General features: G+C 44.5%; 1 protein-coding gene and 1 long non-coding RNA gene across 4 annotated transcripts in view; one reads left to right on the top strand and one right to left on the bottom strand.

The window, feature by feature from the left end:
* Positions 1-21,536, top strand: part of Tmcc3 (transmembrane and coiled-coil domain family 3) — a 260,794-nt gene that overhangs the window by 152,562 nt on the left and 86,696 nt on the right. The window lies entirely within an intron of this gene.
* LOC121143310 lies at positions 5,312-17,524 on the bottom strand. Its single transcript, XR_005880519.1, has 3 exons — positions 17,263-17,524; positions 15,634-15,731; positions 5,312-5,487 (listed from the first exon to the last, which is right to left on the bottom strand). It is a non-coding gene; the product is annotated as an uncharacterized LOC121143310 (long non-coding RNA).

Raw genomic sequence — 21,536 nt, 5'->3', positions numbered from 1 at the left:
GTTTAGTCTGGGCATGTGGGACAGTCCTGTGCACGAGGGTCAGCTGACATTCTCACACATTATCTGTGGGAATATAAGCTGCAGCAGCCATTTTGAAAAACTCACTCTCTCCACTAAAGTCAAATTAATTAAGTTAAATTAATTCCTGCTCATCAATATGTTGAATGTTCTAACAAAAAAATGCTCAGGACCAGAAACATTCTTGGATTTTTAAATTTTGGAAAAATTTCATATACATAATGAAATACCTTGGGGATGAGACACAAGTTTAAGCATGGAATTAATTTGTATCTCGTTGGCATACCCATACTCATCTCTTCCACACATAGCCTGGTATTTTCAGTGAGACTGTGTTTATGTTTTGTTTTGTTTGTTTTTTTGTCTTTTCAAGACAGGGTTTCTCTGTATTGCTTTGGAACCTGTCCTAGAACTCACTCTGTAAACCAGGCTGGTCTCGAACTCACAGAGATTCGCCTGCCTCTGCCTCCCAAGTGCTGGGATTAACAACATGTGTCACCAATGCCTGGCTGTGAGACTGTGTTTTGCCTGTGACACTTCATACAAGGTCAAGTGTGAAAGTTCCACTTGGATTTGTGGCTCACAGGTGCTCAGGTCTACGTAGACATGACCACACCCAAGAGAAATATGTGCATTCACTGCCCCCAAAGCATGCACCATGGTATTCTAGCAAGGCTATTCCCCATTTCCCTAAACGAATGACCCAAAATGGACATCAACAGGGGAATGAGTCAAACAAACCATGGTACTTTCCAGCAGCCAAGTACTCCCCGGCTGTGAAAATAATGAACTCGTTATAAAACAATGAACTAATGCAGCACGCAAAAGTATGAATGAACTTCAGGGAGATTATGTTGAGTCTAAGAACCAGCCACTAATGTGTGTAAGGAACCCGTGGTGTTCAGAAAGAGGTAAAACGAGTTAGCAGTTCTAGAAAAATGGGAAAGCTCTCCCCTTGTGCCAGCCTGAAGGTGGACTGCTGTGGAAGAGTCGTACTAAACACAAGAAGTCTTGAATTTTTCTCTATTCTGCTATAGATTAGTATCACAGGTATAAGCCCAAACGCATCACACAGAGATTACTCCATTTCTTAGATATGTCTATAAAGATATTTCTTTGAAAGTTCATTCATCACTGTGATCTAACCCCAGCAAGAGTGATAATACCAGGAAAATGCAGAGACATTTTCACCTTATTGTATAGCCACATCCATATAACTTTTCCACAGGCTTTGGCAATGTGTGTGTGTGTGTGTGTGTGTGTGTGTGTGTGTGTGTGTGTATCCTTTCAAAGACGTTGTCTTGAAGCCCACTTGGAGATGTTCTGAGGTGTGCAGTTTCTGGTGGAAATACCATTGCATGCTAGTCAGTTATCATGGGGCAATGACCAAACTGGGGATTATGACTCCCAGAGAACAGATGTTCTCCAAGAAAGACAGTTTTAAAAATTATATGTGTTTCTTCTTTTGGTCAAAAGAAAACATCAAAACCATGACCTTGATAGACTCCTTGTTTGTAACAGTTTGCATAAGAGATTTTGTACTGTCATTTGTAAAAGACTTAATTCAAATGAGCCAATACTACTTTTTCACTGGGGAGAAAGTGAGGGGCTTTCTTCTTTCAAGGCCAATTTATATTGAGCTGTATTTTTGTTTGTTTGTTTTGCCTTGCCTTGCTTTTGTTTTTGAGACAGGGTTTCTATGTAGCGCTGGCTGTCCTGGAATTTTCTCTGTAGACCAGGCTTCACAGAGAACTCAGGAGGTTTGCCCAAGTTCTGGGAATAACAGCGTGGGCCACCACCCACCACCACCCAGCTTATTTGGCCTGTTTTCTCCTACCTTCTCAGAGTCTCGGTTTCTACATATATAAAATGGAGATGTATTGTGTGATCTTAGAAGAGTTAAAATTAATTCTCTTTATGTAAGGGAAACTTAGAGTGCCCAGTCTTTCTAGCTTATCCATCATCCATTGCATGAATGTTTACTGAACATCTGGCCGGAGTTGCACACTTGACTTGGAGCTAGAACACAGTGAGCAAAAGAGAAAGTGGGCCCCAACTTCTTCATTCGTGGGGATTATGTTTGCTGGGGATTTCTGCATAGTGTTACTTCTGCTGCTCCAACAAATAAATCTTAACCTTAACCCCGCCCCCATCCCCATTGCTTATTAGGAAGTCCCAGAAGCGGTCTGCTTCCCTCAGTGAGCACAGCTACTCTATGAGCAGTTTCCTGGTCTTCCTGTAACCTTGCTGGCCTTCCAGATAGGTCAGGGGTTACACAGTCCCTAGGGAGCTGGGATAGTCTTTCCAGGAATCCCATTAAAATGCACTTATTGTTACAGGATCTTGGCTTGTGGAAAAGGTCTCATAAACAAACACCAGGTTATCTGAGGCTTGTCTGTGTGATTTACCAGTGACCTTTCACATGACAAAGACACGTGAGAAAGACCAGGGAACTGTGTCAGTCACTCTTGGCACGAGCCAGAGTCATTTTCGAGAATTCTGTCACTGAACCACAAAATGGGAACCAGAGTCATTTGCAAGGAGGATGAAGCGTTCTAGCCCTCTTAGATTCTACTCCTTTCAGAACAACAAAGACTACATAAAGATAATCCAGAAAGTAAACACTGGAACTGTGGATGGAGACTGAAAACACAAAGGGGAAATCCTCTCTGTGTTAAAAAAAAATCCATCAGTCTGGAGTAATACATGGAGGAGGGAGGCTGCACCTTGGCCCTTGTTTCTCTGACAAATGGCGAAGTTTTAAAATGGAAACAGAGACTTGGAATCTCAGGGGCTGATGTAGCAAACGCTGAACAGTGAGGACCAGCAACAAATAGGATAATGTTCTGGGGAGGATTATACGGGTTAAGAGGTAAAGTGAGAAGAAGCAAGCCAATTCTGCGATCCTGTAGAAGGAAAAGGTAGCTCGAGCGGGGAGTCTTTCCATCTGCCCTACTCATTCACTCATTGACTGAAGTAGCATTTGATGAGCCCATGTGTCTCGCACGGTGCTGGGCTCTGGGCTATGGAGAAAGCTCAGGTTAGAGGAGGTAGTTGGAAGCCACAGGGAGGTCCCTCTGGCTCCAGAGTCCACCCTCCTGTTGTTTGGAACCTCTATCCTATTGTTCTCTTGTTTTGTTTTTACCGTTAATCTTAGCTAACATCTTTGTCCTCTGGTGGAATGCCACTTCTCCTTTGATCTGGAGAACCTGCTTTGGACCACAATGTCCTTGGGATCTGGGAAAACCCTGTTCTCAAGCGGGATGCCTATGCCTTCCCTTCCCGGCCCCCATTTTCTCCTTAGTCTGTGTGGGTTCCTGTTCAAACTCTGATTCATTCTCTCTGGTGCCAAGTCCTCATCCTGGAAGTCTCCCCTGAAGATCTCAGCCTTCCCTCTGCCGCAGACACTAAGGCCTCCTTCCAAACCAAACATGGTGTAAGCCAGAGTGAAAGGCAGGAAGGAGACTCGGGAACCACAGACAGCATTCTGTGCTTGACTCTTCTCATTCCGAAGTCAAATTGTACTTGAAAGGCAAGAGACATGATTTATAGCAGAACACGGTAAAATGAAGGCCCTTGTGGGTGAATCTAATGAGGGGCCACAGGAAAATCATGTGTGCATGCCTGTGAAAACTCTAGGTGACATAGCATTGTGTCTTCCTGTAATTTGTATCATTCGCTCAGCTAACATTTAGCAAGTGCCTACTATGTGCAGCTCGCTACAGTGCTAGAAATGAAGTTCTTGTGGCTGAGCATGGTGATACGCAGCTGTAGTCCCAGCACTTGGGAGGTGGAGGGCAGGAAGATCAGGAGTTCAAGGCCGTCCTTGGCTGCACAAGGAATCCAAAGCCAGGCTAGACTGAATATATTCTCCCTTGAGAAACAAATAACCAGTAAAATCTAAGAAAATAGAAACCCTTGTTCTGGTAAAGCTGCTGTTCTAGTGAGGGAAATAGTCAGGGAACCCACAAGTAGGTACAATAAAACCTAGTTAGGCCAGGTAAGTGCTAAGAAGAAAAAGAAAGCAGGGAGTTAAGAGAGTATCATGGAGGGTTTGCAGCCTCACCTGAGGAGGTTAAAACGCCTCCATGAGAAGAGGTTTGAGTAAAGAAACAGGAAAAGCATTCAGATGTTTTGAGGAGACCGTTCCAGAGAACATCATGTACAGTGGGTGTAGAGATCTGGAAAACCATTGACAGGGAGGAGCACACGGTGGACTGAGGCCAAAGCCAGGGCAGTGGTGTCTGCAGAGAAGGCCCAGATTCACTTAGAATGAGAAAAAAGGAAAGTTCCCTGAGTTAGAGGGTAGAGCGGGCTTTGTTGGAGATGAATATGGGACCCCATAGCAGACAGGGCAGCTTTGGGACACTGGGATGCTCAGAACTGTGGGGAAGTGGGAACCTGGTGATGATGTCTGTTTCCCTGCATCCCCGGTGGAGATTCTGGCAATGGCCAATCTCAACAGAAGCCAAGGTCATGATAAGCTATGGTCTTGGCTTTGGCGACAAACGTGTGTGCTTTGTGTGAGAGAGGGCAATGGGGGTGGGACTTTCAAGAACTTCACGACTCTGTCCCTTTGCGGTCACAATTATATACCATGAATAAGAGGAAAAGGCATTGATGTCCTCTGAGTCTTTCCATCAAGATGTTAGGTTAAGTCCGGTTTTTCTGTTCTTCAGCATTCTCCTTCAATGGACCCAGTGACTTCAGTTTGAAAATTGTACCAATTCCTGTCATTTGAATTAGACATTGAGTACATTTTGTCTAGCATTTGAATTACTGGAGTTTGCTACGGAAAAAAAAACACATCAAAAACAATGACTACAAATAACTTTTTAGCTAATGATATTTCCCTGAGTGTTTTTAATGTGTTTTCACAGGATATATTCCACATTAAAGCTAATGATTTTCTGACTTTGAATGCATCTCGGCCCAGCATATCCGCTGCAGACTGAATTATGGTTTTCAGGCCAGATCCAAACTTCTCAGAGTCTTCCAGGATATATCTTTAAAAATTCCCAGAGCCCTTGCAAAGAGTGCTTGTGTGCCTTTGTGCACAGATGCTGTCCTTTGAGTTCCTGATCTCACTGCTGATGCTCCAGCAGTTGTTAGAAGCCAAGGTATTCTACATCTCCCTTTTGATTATTAAATCTATTTTCATTAAACAAATAGAACAGTTGTTCTCATTCCCATCATATGCCTTATTCCCAGCAGAACACTTTTATAATTCAGTTCCCTGGTCTTGTAGACTAAGAAATCTTTATCAAACAGTTTTCTCTTTTATTTTATTTTATTTTATTTTGAAACAGGGTTCCTGGGTGCTGGGACTAAAGGCGTGCGCCACCACCACACCCGGCTAGTCAATTGGTTTTCTGAAAAAATTCAATGATCTGGCTGCGGCAAAAATGGTGCATAGTCATAATCCCAGCATTCCGGAGGGTGAGGTAGGAAAGCTGAAGGCCAATCTGTCTGTAAAACAAGACTATATCTCAACAACAAGAAAAAGAAACTTACTAGTCTGTTATTTCTAAACGACATGTAATCTGGATTTTGATGTTGCTATTTTGTTTTAATCCACTATCACCTTGCTTTAAGAATGGTACATTGATGTCCTTGTGGGTAATAGGTCCTGTGGTTGCTCATCTAAACACACAACCACTGAGCATATGTGTAGGTATTCTTGCTTATTACACAGTTCTCTAAATGGGGGGATGTGTGAACAGTGTCTCAGAGTCTCTTGATCACCAAACACTTTCAGATACTGATCTGGGTTTTGAGTATGGAATACTGTAAGAAACAGCATCTACTTGGAGCAAGCAATGTAGGGACTGGGTTAGATCCTTCGTGCGTGTAAGGGTGAGTACCTATCTCCGTGGTCTCGGGTGGTCTCCTCAGCCTCGTGGGGCTGCAGTGTTTTCACTAGAAGCATGAGAGAACTGGCCTGTAACCAAAGAAGCCATCAGGGCTTTAGTGCTAGTTCATTTCCTCGGTAAGCCATTCACAAACCAGGCTGCAGTTTTACATGCCCTTCTGCATCAGCGGGGACTTAGGTGGCACGTCTGCTCATGCTGTCCACCTTGGCCTCTCCCAAGCCTGGGGGGTCTTCTGGATTAAACCCCATCACTGTGGTGATGGCTGCGCAGCCTGTGAACATGCGAAGAGCCGCTGAACTGCACGCTCTCACTGGGTCTGACTAAGTGGACGGACGGTATGCGTGCTGTGCATTATAGAGTGAGGTCAGAATCCTTTGGTTTGCAGAAGATAAAACCAACCCAAGCAAGAAAAGACAGCAGCCCACATCAGCGCACGTTCCCATACCAGATGACCAGGAATGACTGGATCATGTCTCACACAATGACATTAGGCCCACATGTGTGGTCTCCTCAGCTCCTGCCTCCCTATGATGGCTTCCTCTCAGGACACTTGCTCCTCAGGCAGCCTCTGGTGGTGTCCAGCCTGAGGATTTACCAGCTTACCACCATGCACAGGAGTAGCTTCCCCATAGTTCCAGCAGAAGCTTACAACTGAATGTTTCTGGCTTGCTCACCCGGCTAGCAATGGTACCCAACGCTCATATGATACTTCCTGTGTACACCCCTGCTCTTAAAACACCGGGCTGGTGAGACTCTAAAACACGACAGCTTCACACCGTGTGTATTTCAGGCTGAAGGAATCACAGGCACCATGGAGGTTAGAATGACCTTTCCTCCACTCTTCTCCCTGAAGCAGGTCATAAGCTGAGCATCCTATTGCAAAAGATAAGGTTATACGTGGAAGAATCCAGCCCGGCAGGCCTTGTGGCATTCCCTGGGTTATCTCAGATCCTTTGCCTCTGTCTTATTTCCACACAGCTACCCACATTTCAGCAACTACTTAAAGGAAAGAAGAAAAAAAACCCACTCAGTTCTGATCATTTCTTTCTTAAGAAGGTCCTGTGTTCTATAACTCATACTCAATAACAGGCGCTTTTATTAACCTGTATTACAGGAGCTCTAGCCAATGCACCAAAAATGGGTGCCAAAAAGCAAAAGAGACAAGCAAAAACAAGTTGTTTTTTTTTCTTTTTCTAACACCACTGAGAGAAGAAGATATTGAGGCAACCAGAGGTTGAGTAACCTGCCCAGGGCGGCACACAGCAATAGCAGAGCTGGGATTTAAAATTCGGGTAGTTTGGTTAGTTTATGGTCTTGGCCTTAAATGCTATATTGTGTTTCTAGAACTCAAGAATGGACTGCTTGGCTTAGCCATTTCTGGAGCAGATTCAGTATCGGCCACTATATTCTTTTAGACCCTCGAGGACAGCCGTCAATGTGTGTGGGGAAAGGTTCCATACATTTATACACCACTAATACAAAATGTATGCCAGATTTATACATATCCCCTCAAATGTTAATGACCCCTAGAAGCAGGTTTGTGGCCACCTTCAGCTTCAGACATTACAGCGATTTCTGTAATGTATTCTCCTTGACGGAACATCACTCTGACCACAGTCATTTGGGAAAGAAGCTTCCAGGTTTGCCAGGAAAACTAGGAGACAGGCCTCTGGACCCTAGAGCTGGAAGTACCATGCTAAGATTGTGGCCTATCCCAAAGAAAACCATTCCAGTCACTATGAGAAAGGACACAAAGTAACTATTTGGTGTTCGCCCAGCGACTGAAAGAGCAAAGGGAGGCTCCAAATTATCTCTAGAGAATAAGTCAGAACAAATGAATGTAACATGCCCATTGTCTCTAGAATAAGTCAGAACAAATGAATGTAACATGCCCATTGTCTCTAGAATAAGTCAGAACAAATGAATGTAACATGCCCATTGTCTCTAGAATAAGTCAGAACAAATGAATGTAACATGCCCATTGTCTCTAGAATAAGTCAGAACAAATGAATGTAACATGCCCATTGTCTCTAGAATAAGTCAGAACAAATGAATGTAACATGCCCATTGTCTCTAGAATAAGTCAGAACAAATGAATGTAACACGCCCATTGTCTCTAGAATAAGTCAGAACAAATGAATATAACATGCCCATTGTCTCTAGAATAAGTCAGAACAAATGAATGTAACATGCCCATTGTCTCTAGAATAAGTCAGAACAAATGAATGTAACATGCCCATTGTCTCTAGAATAAGTCAGAACAAATGAATATAACATGCCCATTGTCTCTAGAATAAGTCAGAACAAATGAATGTAACATGCCCATTGCTGTTGAAGCCGGGGACTGGGCTTAACAAGTACCTGAGTTTCAGAAAAGGAAGAAGTAGGTTTAGAGATGGAAAAGGGGGTTGGTGGTTTCTGATACATGCATGAATATTTCTAAGCTGACAGATACTCATCATGTGTGTTTTTTTTCAAAGTATGGTTCGCAGATCACAAGCAACAGGATCACCCATGATGTGTTTTTTTCTTTTGTCTTTTCCTTTTTCCCACCCTCCTGTGCTTTTTGAGACAGGGTCTCACTATGTATCTCTGGCTGTCCTGGAATTCACAATGTAGCCAAGGCTGGCTTTGGACCCTCGGAGATCCGCCTGCCTCTGCCTCCCTAGTGCTGGGATTAAAGGTGTCCAGCACCACCCCTGGCTCTTGTTAAATCATAGCCCCATGTGACAAGCCCAAGCATCCGTATCCGAAAACAAGCAGCTTGCTCATCCTACTTTTCACTGAAGTTTAAGAGTCGCCACCATCGTGGCTGTTGGAAAGTGGCGAGGATGTTAAATGACAAGGGACCTTCAGGGTATTAACATGCGTCAAAAGCAGCATCCACGAGGACAGCTTCTGTCCTGGGACGCTTGCAGGCCTTAGCAGTCGCAGCGACTTTTACCCTGTGGTGTCCCCTCTGTGTCTGCACCTGCTCATTCTCATGTCCAGGCGTTACTGCCTGCTCTAGTTTGTCCCTCTGTTGCTGTGATAAAAACACTGACCCAAACCAGTTTGGGGAAGAAAGGGCTTGTTAAGTTTACACTCCCCAGTCACGGAGGGGAATGAGGACAGGAACTCAAGGCACAACAACCGGGAGGCTGGAGTGGCGGCAGAGACAGTGGGAGAGGGCTGTTTGCCGGCTTGTTCTCCACACTTAACCTGCTCTTTTATAGAACCCAGAACCTCCTGCCTGGGGTGGAGCTTGCACCTCTCATGATGGCCTGAGCCCTCCTACATCAACCATCAGTCAAGAAAATGTCCCCACAGACTTGCGTATTGGCCCATCTGATGGAAGCATTTTCCCCACTGAGGGTCCATTTCCCCAGGCGACCTTATCTTGAGTCAGGTTGACAAAAAAAAACAAACAAAAAACAAAAAAACCTAATCAACACACTGCCTAGATTCATTGTTAGCTCTCAGAGCAGAACGAAGAGTGGTCACCAAGCTTCCCTCAGGAGGTGCGCACACGGGAAACCTGCTCCCACGAGCTCTAAGCTACAACCAAGCACCAGTTGTGCTAATGTAATCATTGATTAGCAAGAGTTGCCTGTTCCCTGGTGTTCTTTCTACTGTTCTCTACTGGCACTGTCCCATTCTGTTCTCCTAGTCACCTCAGGATGCTGGGTGCTGGCAGGGTCTCCACCTCACACAAGGAGATTGAAACCCATTATTATTGTCCCAGGTCACAAAAGAGGGGCAGCCCAGGTCTATTTCACGTTAAAGCCTGTCTCACTCAACCTTCGAACTAGGTCTCAGACTCTCAGTTAGATTTTGTCCTCCCCAAGACTGAAATCGTTGACTGAGGCAAACCCAAGTTGCTGGGAAGAGCCCAGGCCTTGCCACCCCGGGAGATCTAGCTCTTTGGAGTCAGGCTCCTATGGCTCTGGTACTGGCCACCTAAATTCAGAAACAGAGGTGTTTCTGTTTTACAGGCTTATGTCATGGGATTGACGGACTACACTAGCACACCTGGCTTTGTTCTTAGATCTGTGATGCTGTAAGGGCAAGTTAATTGCCACCCTTGGCCTGCCTTGAAAGCCTTTTTGCTAGGTAAAGCCGAGAGAAGCAACATTCAGGGAAGACTCGGCCACAGCGTCCTGCCTGGAAATGCACAGAACCACACCACACACTTTAGCTCAAATTCAGGCAACCAATTCAGGCCAGTCTGTGAACTAGTTTAATAGGGTATTAAAGGATACATAGGCTCAGAAATCCTCAGAGCAGATGGGATGCCATGCTTTAACCCTTTCCATATAAGGCAATGCTGCCTGATCCAAACCCACTTCCTAGATTTACCTTTTCCCGGCATGCCATGAGGTAGGGGCCAGGTAAGGATCATCACAGGCATCCAGTAGTCACATTCAGGTTTGGGAACCAGGCCACCCCGGCTGAGAACAGAAGAATCACAAACAGGGAAGTGGGGGGTGGGGTGGGAGGCAGACTCTGCCAGGTTGCTTTATTTGGCTTCAGTGCCCAAACCTGAATTTTACTGCAGTCCCAAAGGAGTCTCATTCTGGTTTGGGTGTGACTAGGGAAGCCCGGGACCTTAAGGCCAGGATGAGGTAGGGGGCACAAAGAGGAACACAGCCAGTCTCCTGTACGTGAGGGTACCCCAATGACATGCTAAGTAGGTGGCTTTCTCTGTTACCTGCTTGGAAATGGGATCAGAGGTTCTCAGAGCCCAGAGTGTTATGTAAGTGAACCGCCTGATGCCTTTGGTCTCTGTGACACCACATCCATCACCTCACCCCCATTCAGCATTTCCCATGTTTATAATGAACAGCAATTGCCAAAGGACAAGAATAGACTGTTTTAAAATTAAAAGGGGTTAAAACAGCCAAGTCTTAATGGTTCCCTCCTGACTTTGTCTCTCTGGCTGGAGAAAGCCACATCTGTGTCTCCATGCCAAGTGGACAGTCAGGGAGCAAGTTCTGGGCTGCAGCCCTGTGTGCGTCTGCCTTGGTGAGGCCCAACATGGAAAGTGTTTGAAGGAGAGTCTTGAAGCTTGGCGGGCTTTGCTTTGGTTAGTGAAGGCATGGATCAGAGACACTTGTGGGGCAGGACTTGGATGTAGAATTGGTTGGACACCAGATCCAGCACAAACTGAAAGTGTATCACAATCTGAGTATGTTTCAGAGGGCAGATGTGCCCCCAGGCTTAGGCCTAGATTAACCTGATTCTCACTAAATCTGCTTCAGCAGCACCAGTTGTAATAAGGAAAATTAAATATGTAGCTCTTTAAAACATACTATTTCTTTTAGACAAACTCTTACTATGTAATCTAGGCTGTCTGTAAATGTCTGGTCCTGCTTTAAACCCCTCCACGATGGAGTTACAGGTGTGTGTGTGTGTGTGTGTGTGTGTGTGTGTGTGTGTATGTATGTGTGTGTGTGTATGAGGCTTTGGCATTGGTTGGATTGAACTCTATTTATAATCTTGAATCAGTCGTTGAGAATTCGCGTGGCTATTCAAGCCACTAGTAGGCTGTGCATTATATCACAGATGTCTTCTAATCATAGATGTCTTCAGTCACAGCAAATGCTTGGAGTACCTTGCATTTATATAAACCACGTCAGCTTGTACAGTAACAACTGGGTCTTCCCAGAGCCAAGAGGGACAAGATGACTGCTATCCATAAGGGATGCTGACACAGAGATAGGTAAACTCTGCAAGGTGACAAACCAAGCAGCAGCTGGGCTAGGAGCAGCCAGCTAGGCCATGGGTGTCTGTGAGTGGGCCTATTTACTACACTGCTGTCTGCTTTAAGATACACTTTATAGCCCAGTCTGGCCTGGAACTCATAATTCGCCTGTCTCAGCCTCGCCAGGACTGGAATTTATACACATGTGTGGCCACGCCTGCTTTTTATTCATTTTTCTAAAGCCCAGATTTCTCAGTTTCACACAAATAGGTCATCTTTTATTTCTAGCTACGTTGACCCAATTACACTCCTTTCTGTAGATTTAGCCATCTTCCAGGATGTACAAAGCAAATTCTATGCATAACCAAGGTAAGTTCAAAGCAAAAGCTTTCAAGTGGGGAAGCAAGGAAGACGAACACCCTTTCTGTGCCGAGTGCTTGCTCGCCTGAGGCGAACACACCTAAAGGATAGAGTTTAGAAGTTCAGATCACGTGTGTTGTTACATAAAGCAAAACCTCTGTTAGGCACCTCCCCTTGCTCCTCTTAAGCCTGCTGTCTCCAACCTCTTTCTCTCCCACTTCTTCTTGTCCAGAAGCTGTGGAAAGAGTTGACATTTCCTCACCTCCTTGTTTTTTACTCTTCTCCAGTCTGGGAGTTTGGAATATGGTCACCCATGGTCCCAATGAGAATATCGAGTGGATGAACAGGGTTATTTTGGTTTGGTTTCTTTTTTTTTCTTTCTCTCTTTTTTTTTGTTTTTTTTTTTTGTTTTGTTTTGTTTTTGTTTTTGTTTTTTGTTTGAGACAGGGTTTCTCTGTATTGTTTTGGAGGCTGTCCTGGAACTCACTCTGTAGACCAGGCTGGCCTCAGACTCACAGAGATTCGCCTGCCCCTGCCTCCAAAATGCTGGGATTAAAAGCGTGCATCACCAATGCCCAGCTTTATTTGTTTTCATTTCTTAAAATTATATGCATGCATGTGGGCATGTGTGGGGGTATATGCACCTGAATGCAGGTACATGTGAGCGCTTGCACATGTGAGTATACCACAAGTCTTCTGAAGCTGGAGTTACTGGTGACTGTGCACTACCTGACACGGAGCTGGGAATCAGATTCAGGTCCTATGCAAAAGCAGTATGCCAGCCCTCTTAACCACTGAACCATCTCTCCAGCCCCATAAACAGTTTTTGGACACATTTTGTTCTTTCTCTCTTAAGAAAGATTTAATACACATGGTGGCCTTGGAAAGAGTCTATAGATTATTTACATAGGGGGATCATTACCGTCCTCACATGGTGTTGGGAGGTCTCAATGAGATGATGTTTGTAGGAGGCAGGAAGCACAGGGCTGGTGGTGATGGGCAGGGGAAACACTGGCCCCACTTTTATGAACATACTATGCTTTTGGTTCCAGGACACGGCGCTTTCCTCTTATGTTTTATTTTATTTCTCCACTTCCTTTGTCAAATTGCTACCATGAAGCATTTAAGCATGGAGAAGGACAATGGGAGAGGGGACTAAATGAACAAAGTATAATGATGTGTAGAGATGAAAATGTTAGAATGAGATCCATTACTTTGTGTATGGACCTACAAGAATTAATTTTAAAAATGAGGTTTTTAAAAAAAGAAATGTTTCAAAACTTTCACCCCACAAGTATATTAGCATATTTCATGCCAGAAAATGTTCATGGCTATAAAAATTAGAGCAATTAGAATTAGTCTGTTGGCTTCATTTCTGTTGATGAAAAATTTTGATAATTACTATATAGATATCCCAGATGATGATATATATACACACAGCAGAGCCCCTTACCCATGGGGATTTGATCCAGTATACCTACTGGATGCCTGACACTGCAAACAGTGCTGAACTCTGTGTACTCTGATATATATATATATATATATATATATATATATATATATATATGCCTTTGTGAATCTCAACTTATAAATTAGGGACAGAAAGATATTAAAAATAATTGGCTTAACAATAGAATTATATCAAAACACTACTAAAAGTACCAGCATTGTTGCTCTTGTACTTTGGGAGCATTACTAAATAAAATAAGGGTTAATTGATGAAAAACAGTCTATTGTTGAGACAATTGCTAGTAGCATACACAGAATGGGCACGATGAACAGAGAGACGGTTTGTGTGGTTGGCTGACAGGGAAGGATGTGCGAGGTTTTGACCACATTAAGAGTGGCACACAATTTAAAACTCACAAATGGGCTATGGCCAGCCATGGTAAACTGAAACTGTTGAAAGAGAACCACAGGTAAATGGTGTCTGCCATGTACAGCCTATATTTACCGCATATGCCACACATAATATACACCATAACATACATTACTTCATGCTTATAATTTACACAATTATTGTGTTCATATTACATATTATGTAAATGTATATTGGCAATAACATATACACTATGACAAAGCATATAGCATACAAGATGTTATTGGGTTTTAGAAAGTGGGGTTAGGGGAGAGAGATAGATGAGGGTTGTAATTCAGAATAAAATGATCAGAGATGTCACCAAATGGCTTCGATATTTAACTGAAGGTCAACGGAAGTGAGGGAGTGACTCGTGTTGGACACCTAAGTTGATCTTCCCGGACAAGAACCTGCAGGCATGGGGGCACCGACCCCCATCTTGTCCCACGTCAGAGTTGCATCTCGGAATAGCCTCTCTGTTTCTGTGACTCACAAACTAAGTCCCCTGCCCCATGTCTCTTGACCACCAGCTTACCTGTCTACTGCCCAGCACATGTGCCCGTGTGGTATGTCCATGCAGCCTCGCATGGCCCCCCTGCGGACCCTCTAGGACCCGCCTTTCGGTAGACGGCGCCAAACCAATGCTTGAGAGTCCGTTTTCATGCCTCACATCCATGGAGTCACCAGTTGTCTCTGCCCACAGCAGTTGTAGGTGCCTCCTTCAGCCCTCTGCCTGTTGAGCACCCTCTTGCCTTCCCTGCCACAGCTTGGGTTTCTAATGGTCTTCTACACAAAGGAGAGCTGTGTGGGACCAGCGGAAAGAACGTCTAAAGATGCGCTTTGCTCCCCGTTGGGCAGCCTTGTCTGTTAGTTTTTTTTTTTAAATGGACCCTTGAGAGTCTCTGAATGGTTTGCTTTGGGATTGCAGAACTGGAGTGGAGAAGCAGCCAAACACAGCTGGCATCATGCCAGCATTTACAGCCAGAGCACTATTTCCCTAAACAAAGAACGCCCCTCTCTTCCACGATGCAAATTCTAGCATCCCTTGGTCACAGGAAGCCTGCTTCTGTCTGGTTCGGGATAGTGGTCTTCTCCGAGCACAGATGATTGCCCACGAGGGGGCTTCATGAGTTGGAAGGGAAGAGGGCTGGGTGTAGAGCATAGGTGTGCCTGGTCCTCTGTTTCTCCCAGAGAGAAAACTAATAGGTCATCTATTTCTACCCTAACCGCAGCCAGAGTGGTCTGAAACAACTAACGACAGCCTGACGTAGGACGGCCTACAGCCTCTCAGTGTGTCCTAGAGACCTTGGTGGTGTCACACTCTATTGGTACCCTCACCCGGCCTGGCTGCTAGGCTCTCTGGCACTCTCTTTCTCCCAGGCTCACATTTTCCAGCTATGCATTTCTCAGACGTGTGCCCCCATGCCCCGCTGTCTTCCTCTGTCTCTTCCACGCCTACTTATAAACTATTTTCCTTTTAGACTGTGCATGAAATATCTCATTACCACATGCCACGTGCCTCGGTGTGTTTTTTGTTGTGGCTGCTATAACAAAAAGCCTGATGCTGACTAGTATATAACGGAAATAATGGGGCTGGAGAGCTGGCTCAGCATTTGAGAGCCCTTGCTGCTCTTGCGGAGATCCAGAGGTGGGTCCCTAGCACCCACATGGCAGCTTGCAGCTGTCTGTAATGCCAGCCCCAGGGGAGCTGATGCCCCCTTATGAGCTTCATAGGTTCCAGGCACACATGTGGTACACATATATACATTTAGGCAAAACATCATACACTCAAAATATAATTGTACAAGCTAAGAACATTTTAAAAAGGAGAGGGCACCTACCTGGGTGGTGAAGTTGGTGGGTAGCTAGAAAGTCTAAGCCACAAAGTGCCCGTTTTGGCAAGAGCACCTGGGTGGTGTCACAGTGTGGCAGATGCATCCTATGGGAAGAGAAGTGTGGACAGAGCTTGGACCATTCATTTATAGAAACCCACTCTCATGGGAATTACCATAGTCCTAGACACCAGCACTAATCCCTCCACGAGGGTGGTCATGACCCAGTCACCTCCTACGAGGTTTGTCTCATCACCCTTCAACACCGTCACACTGGAGACCAGGCTTCTAGAGCACAGCCTTCAGCAGACAGCTCATGTCTAAACCACAGCGTTGGGGAACCCTTCCCTACTCCTGCATTGAGTTGGCCCTCCCTGCCCTGTGCCCTGCTCGCGCTCTTTTCTTTCTCCCCGAGTTCAGTTCACATGGCACTTGTTTGGCGAATGACCCTGGCCAATGCTGGTCGGCCAGCTTCACCGATGGTCTCATGCAGCCATGGCTACAGCCAGACACAGGAAGCCTTTGGTCATCAGCATTTGGCCGCTTTGCTTGGGTTTTGATGTATATACCCCAGTGTTTCATAAGTGATTATGACATGAAGATTGAAAATGCTGTTCTCGTTGGCTGGGAAACAAACGGTAGTTGTCTGAACTGGAAAAATATTAGACTTCTGAAAAGGGTTGGTGAGATTAGAGGAGGGGAGTGATGACATGGCCCTGTGACTATATATTAGCCCTGTTGGTGGTCCTCATCTTACCTGGTCCTGTTCAGTAGAGCACTGGCATCATTAGCCATTAGGTACATTGCAAACAGGGTTTCTCACAGATCATGTGTACTGAGCTACCCCTGAATCAGGAAGGTGTAGACAGCATGGCTGGAAACCCGCAAATCTAAAGTTCATTTCCCCCTCCTGAGGTTGCTATCTGAAGCTGCAGAGACATTCTGCGGACTTGGTTGAGGTGGTCCTGCGATATTTTTTAGCTTGTATAATAATGTCCACAAAAATGAAGAATGGTTTTGCAGTTTCCGCTGGGGCAGGGTGTGCTCGACCTTGCCAAGTTTCTTCCTTTTGAAACATGTGTCTCCTTGACTGCAGGAAATGCGTATTTGTACTGGGGTATGGAAGGGATCTACTAAGATGTTGAAGGAAGTAGGTGTGACTTACTGAATATACCCTTGGCACCCGCGAGAGGTTATCTGATATTACAAAAGAATAAGAGGCTCTGCCAGCTTCTAAATTGCCAAACTACAGCGAGGTTTTGTGTCTGACTAAAAAAAAAATAGCAATACCACTGCCTAATTATGGACATAATGACATAAAAACAAAAGAAACTCATTGCTTTTGAAAGTTCCATTCTGGTGAGGGTGACCCAAGGCTGACTTAGATTTTCTCACGGATTCAAAAGAAAATTGAGCATTATTAAGGAGAAACAGCTTTAATCTTAGACTCTGAAATTGTTCATTAAATGTGAGTGGAGCCCAGAGTCTCCTGATGTGTGTCGCCTGCTGCCTTTGAAAACTATTGTTGTACACTCCACCGCTGCTTGGAATAGCAGTAGCCCTGGTCCTTTTAGGGACTACTATGTCACTGGTAATAGGTCTGACTCTTGCCTAATCTACCATTCAATTCAGACTTACCAGATAGCGGTTTGAGGGTGCCCGTTGTGTCCACAGCTCTTTGGATCCATGGGTGTGAAATATTAGGTCTCATTAGCTCTGTAGTCCTCTGTCTTTAATGGCTGTAGATAAGTTACCCAACCGTCTCAGACAAGCTGTGGCTTCTACCTGCCAAGTAAAACAGTTTTAAATTAGTAGGGCCACAGAAATCAGGAACCAGGGCTCAGTTTGGTGAAATGTTTCTCAACCAAGAAGTCAGGTTCTATGAAATGACGACAAGACTCGAGGATGTTTATGTTTGTAACCTGTGTCCTGTACTTTTTGTTTTTTTTTTTAAGATTTATTTATTTATTATGTATACAGTGTTTTGTCTGCATGCCAGAAAAGGGCATCAGATCTCATTACAGATGGTTGTGAGCCACTATGTGTCAGTTGGGATTTGAACTCAGGACCTTTGGAAGAGCAGTCAGTGCTCTTAACCTCTAAGCCATCTCTCCAGCCCCTGTGTGTTTTATATGCATTTCTCCTTTTGCCTGGGAGCTTGCTTTCTTTCTAATGTCAGACGCTCTTCACTTGGAATTCATCACCAGCCGATTCTTCCCCCTCTCTGTGTCTCCACGGCACTGGAGTAGGGGTTATGTAAGCTGAATTCAGAACTTTTTTGTTGTTGTTCAGGTAAGATAGAGTGAAAAGTAAATGTTATATTTTCACTTAAATAATTGCATTAAAGATGAAAGAGTCAGAAGTTTGTGGAATTCTCATCACCAGCCAGGTCAGGCAGCTAGGATTTCATTTGATCTCACCCAATTACATAGTCATTCATGCTTTCTTAATTAAATGTCAGTCATGTCACCAAAACAGAAACCAGGAGCAATTCAGTTTGAATATTAGGAAATAAGCCAAGGATTTCCATGAAGCTATCAGAACTAATTTTGTGTAATGCTATTATAAATATTACCTTTGAACTTAATAACTTGGTTATATTTGTTTTCTTAGAAAGTGCAGGGGAAACTGGGTAGTGGTGGTGGCATACGCCTTTATTTGCAGCACTAGAGAGGCAGAGGCAGGCAGATATCTGTGAGTTCCAGGCCAGCCTAGTTTACAGAGTGATTGCCTGGACAGGCTACAAAAGCTACAGAGATACCCTGTCTCAAAAAATAAAACAAAATGAAAAGTTCATGGTATAGAAAATGTAGAATCAGGTAGATCCTAGTCTAAATTAGACACTCCGCAAAGATGGGCAAGTTTTAGGGCTGGACCAAAGGTTCAATGGTCAAGAGCACTGGCTTCTTTCGCAGAGGACCCCAGTCTGATTTCCAGCACCCACATGGTGGTTCACAACCATCCATAACTCCAGTTCTAGGGGATCCAATATCCTCTTCTGACTTTCAGGGGGGGCACCAAGCATGCACATGGTACACATACATACATATAGGCAAAATACACATACAAAAAATGAACAAATCTATTTTTTCTTCAGTGTTTAAATGGGCAAGATTTCTAACCCTGCTCAGCCTCTACCTCGTTGCTGACAAGGAGGCTTGGTACAAGTCTGTGTTTGTGAATGTGCATAGCCCAACTGGCTACCTAGCAATGTCCACAATAACTGTGTTGTCTCTGCTTTCCTACCTCCTCCCCAAGTTCTGCCAACTGGTAGCATATCCTTTTGTATATCTGGTCCTCAGTTTCTGCATGTTGAAAAAAAAAAGTCACACTGTCCGTTCATTCTAGAAAGTTCTACAATCCTAAGCTTTAAAAAGTGTAAGTAAGTCAATAGGAAAATGGCTCCCCAGCTGAGTCTGCTTCCTGCTCTTCCAATTTGGTGGCTACCTGTAACTCTAGGAGTTCAACACATTCTTCTGGCCTCCTCAGGCACTGGTATACATGTGGCATACACACACACACACACACACACACACACACACACACACACACATGTGAATAAAATATAATAAAAATAAATCTTTAAAAAGATATAAGCAAATAACAATTTCCAACTTGGAAAAGGAAATGAGTACCAAACTTATAATTACATTCTATATGTAAATTGACCACATACACCAACTATAAGCTGGGCCTGTTTGTCTTGCTATCAGTAAGTTATTCCGAGAGCGAGTTAATTAGAAAATCCAGAAAGCATTGCAATTTCTTGTATTTGTCTTAAAAGAGCAGTAAAATTCAGTATCCCGCAGTTTTGAAGTGAGTACGCGGAAGGATGTAAATATTTACTGGAATAAGAGAGGAGCAGAGACACTCTGCTTTGTCTGCTAGTGGGCGGTACCACAGCTATGGATCATTGTTTGCACGAAGCATTTAATAATCCCATCTGTCGGAAATGCGTTTTTGGAGGTACTCTGAAACTGCTATAAACTACCTACAAATTGGCAGGAAAGCAATCCCGGGGAGATGCAAGAGTCTACAGCAGACTGAGACATTCAATATAAATCAATATGTAATTATAAAATTCCATCTTTGGCCACAGCTCCTTAACTTTATTTATTTAGGCGTGATACAGAGTAACACCGGAGCCTGGGATTGCCGAGTTCTCTGCTAACCTGCAACTCAAATCTTGGGAGAAGGAGGGGAGGACACCATCTATTTGGCCTGAAAAATCTATAGGAAGTGTGAGAACACTGACGGCCTGGCAGCAGCTGCCTCGATGTCTCCTGTGATTCTTATACTCACGTTCATCTCCCAGGTCCCGTCAGGAAGATAACATTTCACTTCCAAAAGATAAATCTGATAAATGCTCAGTATTTCTTTGCTTTGCTCCTCCCCCTCTGATGCCCGAGTCCTGCTCTGCCTTGCTGTAGCGTCTGTTTTCTTACTTCTCCGGAGGCCCAGCGGGTATTTCCCTGGCCATACTTCATCCTTTAGCAATCCATCTCTGGCCTCCCCGTCCCCCCACCTCCCCTGCTCCTCCGCTCACACTCTCTCTTCCTGTCCACTCTTCACGAGTATTTAATGAAGGGGGAGGGTGCAGGGAGAACTGTAGCTCATAACCAGGGGTTCAATTGGAGCTGTCAGCGATGTTTAATGGATCATTACCTCTCCAGCTATCTCTTTTGGGTGAGATTCTTTATGTAACTGTCTTCATGTAAAATTAGATGGAGAGACTGGGAGAATGCCTAATCAAAATGAAACGTTCTCAACTTAAGAAACTGGGGTTTTATTTCCCAGGGGCTGTGGAGGATTCTGTGGGCTTGGGACCCCTTCCTTTTCACCTCCAGGCTGCCACTGTCCCTCATCTTACAGCCTGGCCAGCTACATGTACCTGCTGAGTGAGTCATCACAAAAGTGCTGTTACTCACTGAGTTGTGTCACCCTAATATTCCCACTTCCGAAGCCTGGCCGCCAGCACCTTAAATGTAACTGCATTCACAGTTAGGATCCCTACGGAGGTAATGAAGTTAAAACAAGTCAGTTAATCTAAGCATATCTGTATCTGCTATGACTGCTTTTCTCCTAAGAGGGGAAATCAGGACAGTGAGGCACCAAGACACTGTGTGTGGAGGGACAGCCATGTGAGGACAGACAATCCATTTCTTCGGTTTAAATCTGCCTGTCTGGAGCCCACACAGACAGCTACCCACGGCAGCGTTAACAGAGGTATGTGTCATGAGACCACCATAGGACCAGTCAGTGGAACACGAGGCAGGAATTCTAGGAAACGGGAAAACCACACCCATGAGGAAAGTAAATTAACATGTATGATTACTTGGTTCCAGTGTTTTTCTAACAAAAGAAGTGTTACCGTAGGCGTGGCATGCAGAAAGGTATCACACTGTAAGGCATCCAGACATGACTGTCACCCTGCTGAGGATGCTAAATGCTCTGAGAGGCTAGCACATAGGGTTCTGCTAAAGGTTGGGGTAAGTGGAGATAGTTCTCAGCGTGGTTGGTTGACTCAAATGCCCATGTGGAGAGGGGCTTTGCATAGCACGCGGACTTGTCAGCTGCTACTCATAAAGCAACAGTTTCAGCATCTTGCAGTTAGTGGCAAAAAATTTCTGAAATACTTGGTGCAGTTGTTGAGTCTGTCTATGCATTTGGTGACCTCTCCCTCGGTTCTAAATCTTTGACCCTTATAAAGCCACAAACAACTTAGTCTCTCTTCAATATATTATAAAAGAAAAAAAATTAGGGTTTATAGACCCAATTGCATAGGCATCTTTCAGGCAACTTCTTTGGGGTACATACCTTCTGTTTCTGTTTATGTCTGTTGATTTAGTCCTATTTATGTCTACTATTGGGTAGTGATAAAGGCTGTCGATATATAATTGTGTACTATGCAA

This window comes from Mesocricetus auratus, unplaced genomic scaffold (genome assembly GCF_017639785.1).
Source record: "Mesocricetus auratus isolate SY011 unplaced genomic scaffold, BCM_Maur_2.0 Super-Scaffold_100011, whole genome shotgun sequence".
NCBI lineage: Eukaryota > Metazoa > Chordata > Mammalia > Rodentia > Cricetidae > Mesocricetus > Mesocricetus auratus.
Note: the sequence above shows the minus strand (reverse complement) of the source record. Positions and strands in the feature narration are given on the sequence as shown.